Genomic DNA, 6,650 nt, shown 5'->3' on the forward strand with positions numbered 1-6,650 from the left:
ACTTCAATTAGAGATTTACTTGGTAAAACCAAGTCATGAAATTGATCCTCTATGATATCTGATGCAGAGATAGATTGGAAACGAAAAATGTATTCATGAAAGGTCACATCCCGTGAAATGATGACTGATTTTGTGTCAAGATCATATCATTTGTATGCTTTTGTGTTAGGAGGATATCCCTAAAAAATATAGGGATGTGCGGACGATTGGAACTTTTGGCGCTGAGTTGAACAAGTAGAGGCAAAAGCTAAACAACCAAATACTCTAAAAAAAGAGCAATCAGCTTGTTTATGATGAAGCAGCTCATACGAAGTCTTATTCCGTAGAAGAAAGGATGTTGTCCAATTGATAAGAAAAACTGTAGTTAAGGAACAATCAAACTAGAATTTTAAAGGTACCCAAGATTGGAAGAACAAAGCACGGGCCAAGTTGAGGATGTGTAGGTGCTTCCTTTCAACTACAGAATTTTGTTGAGACCTCTCCACACAAGAAAATTGATGAAGACTCTATGAGAGTTGAATAAATCAGTGAAAATCAAATCTTTAGCATTATCATATCTGACAATTTTAACTTTCCTATCAAACTAAGTTGAAATCATGTTGAAAAATTTAGGCATGATAAAAGCCACATCTGATTTCTATTTAAGAAGAAAAACCTGGTGCAATCATCCAGCAAAGTCAAAAAATATTGATGACCTGAATATGAAACTTCATGAAAAGGACCCCATATATCACAATGAATTAGATCAAAAAGAGAAGTAGACATGTTATTATGTGAAACAAAAGGCAATTTTTTTTGCTTAGCCAATGGACATACGTAACACTGCATTTTATCAGAATGCAAGTCATCATAGTGAATTCTGTCTTTCATAGAAGCTAAACATTTATGTGATAGGTGGCCCAATCTATTAAGCCACAATTTTACAGAAATATTATTCAAATTGGAAACAACTGAAGAATGGGAGGAAGGATCATTGGGAATCTGAGAATGAAGTATGTAAAGGGGCTTTTTGACCATTGTAGCCCTTATGTAATAATTAATTACCAAATTGACTTTAATTATAAACTATTTCAAAAATTTCACCTCTCCAGAAAACATAACACCAATCTGCCCTTGTTTGACCGTTGACCACCAGGCCTACCCGGGTATCACCCTCCCTACCCGGGAATATTTTAAAAAAATTTACCTACCCGGGTAGGGAGGGGGATACCTGGGTATATTTTTTGAATCTGGAAAATGTTTGAATTATTTACCCGGGTAGGGAGGGTGCTACCCGAGCATATTTCTTCAAACTCGTTTATTCTCCAACAAGTCTTCGGATGAAAATATATCATAACCAATGTGAATGTCCACCTGCAAATAAATGCAATACGATTAAATGGTCTCAGTGGTCAACGAACAAGAATCATGCAAGTGCCAACGAATAAGTTGAAGTTCAAATTACATAGTCATAAGATATATCATATATTCATTTTACTGGGTATAAAAATAGAAAGAAAAAACTCCATCCAAAGCAATAATATCAAAATGGATGCGAGCCAAGCAAAGGAATGCGAAAGCTCTATATGAGAGAAGCCACACTGGATTGAGATTTCTCCAATGAGGAATCCACAGGTGATTGTAACTCAAGGACTCTGCTTTGGCCTTTAGAATGTGCATCAAAGCTATTATGACCGAGACAATGAGGATCAAAGCATAGACAGGCACTTGCCATCGAAGCCAGTACCTATAGCCCTTACTATCTTCACCATCTGACGGTTGGTTGATCAACGGTTGAAGCAAAGGGAAGTTCAAGGTTTTGACACAAACAACGACATGCTGAATACCTTGCTCAACATTGCTCAAGAGAACACCCAAGAGATGGAAAGGAACCCAAATTGAACATTTATCTCTGGTATGATTATTTACCCGGGTAGCACCCTCCCTACCCGGGTAAATAATTCAAACATTTTTAAAATTTCAAAATATACCCGGGTAGGGAGGGTGATACCCGGGTAGGCTTGGTGGTCAACGGTCAAACAGGGGCAGATTGGTGTTATGTTTTCTGGAGAAGTTAAATTTTTGAAATAGTTTATAATGAAGGTCAATTTGGTAATTAATTATTACATAAGGGCTACAATGATCAAAAAACCATGTAAAGGCCTTCTAATTGATCACCCTTGCCAGTCATCCTTTTGCTGCTCACTTCCTGAATGACAAAATGATCAAGAAAAAAAAGACTTGGAGTTGAGAAGTAGTAGCAAGAGCACTCACATATAGCAAGTTATACTGAAATTATGGTACAAATAACACATTATGGAGTAATATCTAAGGATTAATGCGAACATCACCAACCAAAGTTATAGGAATGGATGTGTGGTTTGCCAATGTAACAAGAGCACTACGGATTAATCTCTTGGAAACAAAAGCATCAGCATGTACACATTGTTGGGCTTCCTCCTTCAATGCTAAGCCCAAGCCCATTGAGGGGTTTCCTAAAAACCCTAACCCTAGATTTCACCTCCTCTATATATTCATTAGTTGTGGGTGGAGGCTAGGTTAGATGAGAGAATTTTATTTGAGAGTTTTGTGAGAAAAGCTTTGTGTTTTGTATTTGAGAGATCTCTAGAGAGAGTTTGAGTGAAACATCTCTAGGGTAGTTTGATTATCACCATTGTTGGAGAGGTTGTGTTAACCACCACATTGGTTAATTTGATTCTTTGTATCCATTATTTTCATAGTGGACGTTTGATCTGGACAAGGTCCTGTGGGTTTTTACTTCTTCATTGGAGAAAGTTTTTCAACGTTAAAAACTGTTTGTGTTCTCCTTATCTCTCTCTCCTTTTGTGATTTTTTATTTTTCCGTTGTGCTGCCCGACCTGGTAAAGTTCAGGCTGAGGTAATTGCCGAGATTCGAGATCCAGGATCTTGTTGACTGACTTCCGCAAAGGCTGTGAAGCCGAGCTTGAGGGAACCAATTTCCCAACAGTGGTATCAGAGCCCGAGTTCGACGGGTTCTGAGGGAGACGAGATGGAGACCAGTGCCATAACCCATGACGGAGATATATTCAAGCTGACCGCAGATAATTTCACCTATTGGAAACCGATGATGGAAGATCATCTCTACTGCAAAGATTTACATGAGCCTATTATCCTTGATGAGAGACCGGAAGGAAAAACCGATAAGGAGTAGGAGATCCAGAGTCGTAAGGCGGTAGCTACGATCAGAAAATATATTGACAAAAGCCTCTTTGAGCACGTGTCTGAGTTTACGAACGCGTACGAGTTGTGAACGAAGTTGGAGTCCATGATTCAGAAGAAGACTCCCAGGAACAAAGCACACCTGGTTTGCCGACTTGTGAAGCTGGAATACAAGGACAAAATGAGCATGATTGAAATCCTCAACACCTACAAAGGTATTGTGAATCAGCTGTCAAAGGCTGAGATAAATTGACGACGAGATGCAGGCTTTGCTATTGTTGAGCTCACTACCAGAAAGCTGGGATACTCTGGTGGTGACCTTGAGTAATTCGACTCCAGATGAAAAATTGAAGATGGATGTCGTAACAGATAGTCTCCAGAATGAAGAAGTGAGGAGAAGAGAACGAGGTGTTTCGAGCACATCTGAGGCCAACGTTGCTGAGAACAAAGGGAAATCTGAATCCCGGGGTAGAAGCAAGAGTCGGGGTCGAGATCGTGATAGAAGAGGAAAGTTCAGAGGTCGATCAAAGCCGAAATATGAGATGAAGTGCTTTTACTGTGGAAAGACAGGTCATAAGAAGCCAGATTGCTGAACTTTGCAGAATGACGAGAAGAACGACTCTGTGAAGTCGGATCAAATTATTCCCAAGAAGAGGGAAGACAAGAGCACCACTGCGGTGGCTGCCAACCCGGATGTCGAGATATTCCTCCTTGGTGAGGATAATTATTTGAATGTTGCATATGATGACTGCACTTGGATTATTGACTCTGGTGCCTCCTTCCACGTTACTCCACACAAAGGTTTTTTCTCCTCTTACCGAGGTGGTGATTTTGGAGTCGCAAAAATGGGAAATCAAGTGACCAGCAAGATTGTTGGTGTCGATGATGTGACCCTGACCACAGATGTTGGCTGTCGACTTATGTTGAAAGATGTAAGGCATGTTCCTGACATGCGACTGAACCTAATCTCGGTTGGCAAGCTTGACGATGTCGGGTTAGTGAACTACTTCGGTAGTGTTTGATGGAAGCTGGCCAAGAGAAATTTGGTTGTTACCCGAAGTAAGAAGGAAGGCTCCTTGTACGTGATGAAAGGAGCCAATGGCGAAGAAGCCAATTCTGTTAGTTTGGAGCTATGGCACAAGCGCCTCGGCCACATGAGCGTGAAAAGGCTCCAGATCCTACACAAGAAAGGAATACTGACCGGGTTGAAAGGCCAAGCGTTGGAGAGTTGCACGCACTGCATAGTTGGAAAGCAGCACTAGGTTTCTTTCGTAAAACCGGATCAACCCAGAAGATGCAGGTATATTCTTGACCTCGTCCATACTAATGTTTGCTCCATGTTAGAAAGATCTCTTGGAGGAGCTCAGTATTTTGTTTCATTTATCGATGTCCACTCCCTCAAAGTGTGGGTATATTTGTTGAAATCTAAAGACCAGGTACTCCAATCCTTTAAAGAATTCCATGCTATGGTAGAAAGGGAGACTGGCAAGAAATTGAAGGTGGTCCGATCTGACAATGGTGGTGAGTATTGCGACCCTTTTGATGCATACTGCAGAGCGGCCAGGATCCGACTTGAGAAGACGCCCCCCAAGACTCCACAGTTGAATGGACTTGCTGAGAGGATGAACAAGACTATTGAAGAGAAGGTACGAAGTATGCTATCCAATGCTGGATTGCCGAAATCATTCTGGGGAGAAGCCGTAAGAACTACTGTTGATTTAATCAACCTCTCACCATCACGACTACTTGAAGGAGAAATTCCAGAAGAAGTCTGGACAGGTCAAAAAGCGACCTATAATCAATTGAAGGTGTTTGGATGCCGAGCCTTCGTGCATATCCCTAAAGATGAAAGGGCTAAACTTGATGCAAAGACAAAAGAATGCATCTATCTTGGTTCGCCGAGATGTGATTCGGGTTCTGACTTTAGGATCCAATCAATAAGAAGATAGTGAGAAGTCGAGATGTGATCTTTCATGAAGATGAGACCATTCATGAAATTTTGAAGCCCAAAGTCCGGGTTACTATCAGACGTGAAGAACCCATCTCTCCTGTCCGAGTTGAAGCAGGGGGAGAAAATCAAGAAAATGATGACCAGCAACTAGCTGATTATGACCAAGATACTGAGGTCCGAGTTCATGTTGAGATCCGGGATGAGAATGATGAACCGGGTTCTCAAGCTAAAGAACAGTCTAAATATCCAATTCGTGAAAGAAAACCCTCTACAAGATACCCATCTGATGAATACACCGTTGTTGCTGAAGACGGTGAGCCTTAGAGTTATGATGAGGCTGTAACGAGCTCAGAGAAAGAAGAATGGGAAAAGGCAATGCAAGACGAGATGAAGTCTCTGCACGAGAATTAAACTTATGAGCTGACCAAGTTGCCAGAAGGAAGACGAGCTCTGAAAAATAAATGGGTCTACAAGATTAAGAATGAAGAGAACGGGCAGAAGCCGAGATACAAAGCCTGAATTGTAGTGAAAGGCTGCAATCAGGAGAAAGGGGTAGACTTTGAGGAGATTTTTTCTCCTGTTGTGAAAATGAACTCGGTCCGAACCGTGTTAGTTATGGCGGCTTCGATGGACCTCGAGGTAGAATAAATGGACGTGAAGACAGCATTCCTTCACCCTGATTTAGAAGAAGAAATATATATGGAGCAACCTGAGGGGTTCCGAGCTCCAGACCAAGAAGACTTGGTATGTCGGTTGAAGAAGAGCCTCTATGGCTTGAAGCAAGCACCTCGGCAGTGGTACAAGAAGTTTGAATCATTCATGACTGATCACAAGTTTGAGAAGACAGAAGCCGACTACTGTGTATTTGTGAAGAGGTATGAGGCCGGAGATTTTCTGATATTGGTCCGACATGATGACGAAGCCGGTTCCAACAAGAAAATTTGAAGACTCTGTGAAGGAGCCAGGTTGATGCTGAAGCTGACACATTGAAGTCGGATGGGGAGATTTGTTGGGCTTCCTCATTCAATACTAAGCCCAAGCCCATTGAGGGATTTCCTAAAAACCCTAACCCTAGATTTCACCTCCTCTATATATTCATTAGTTGTGGGTGGAGGCTAGGTTAGATGAGAGAATTTTATTTGAGAGTTTTGTTAGCAAAGCTTTGTGCTTTGTATTTGAGAGATCTCTAGAGAGAGTTTGAGTGAAACATCTCTAGGGTAGTTTGATTATCACCATTGTTGGAGAGGTTGTGTTAACCACCACATTGGTGAATTTGATTCTTTGTATCCATTGTTTTCATAGTGGACGTTTGATCTGGACAAGTTCCCGTGAATTTTTACTTCTTCATTGGAGAAAGTTTTCTCACGTTAAAAACTGTATGTGTTCTCCTTTTCTCTCTCTCCTTTTGTGATTTTTTATTTTTTCGCTGCGCTGCCCGACCTGATGAAGTTCAGGCCGAGGTAATTGCCGAGATTCGAGATCCAGGATCTTGTTGGCTGACTTCTGCAAAGGCTGTGAA

Source organism: Gastrolobium bilobum, unplaced genomic scaffold (assembly GCF_033153095.1).
Source record: "Gastrolobium bilobum isolate Gb01-03AN ecotype WA unplaced genomic scaffold, APGP_CSIRO_Gbil_v1 utg9682, whole genome shotgun sequence".
Lineage (NCBI taxonomy): Eukaryota > Viridiplantae > Streptophyta > Magnoliopsida > Fabales > Fabaceae > Gastrolobium > Gastrolobium bilobum.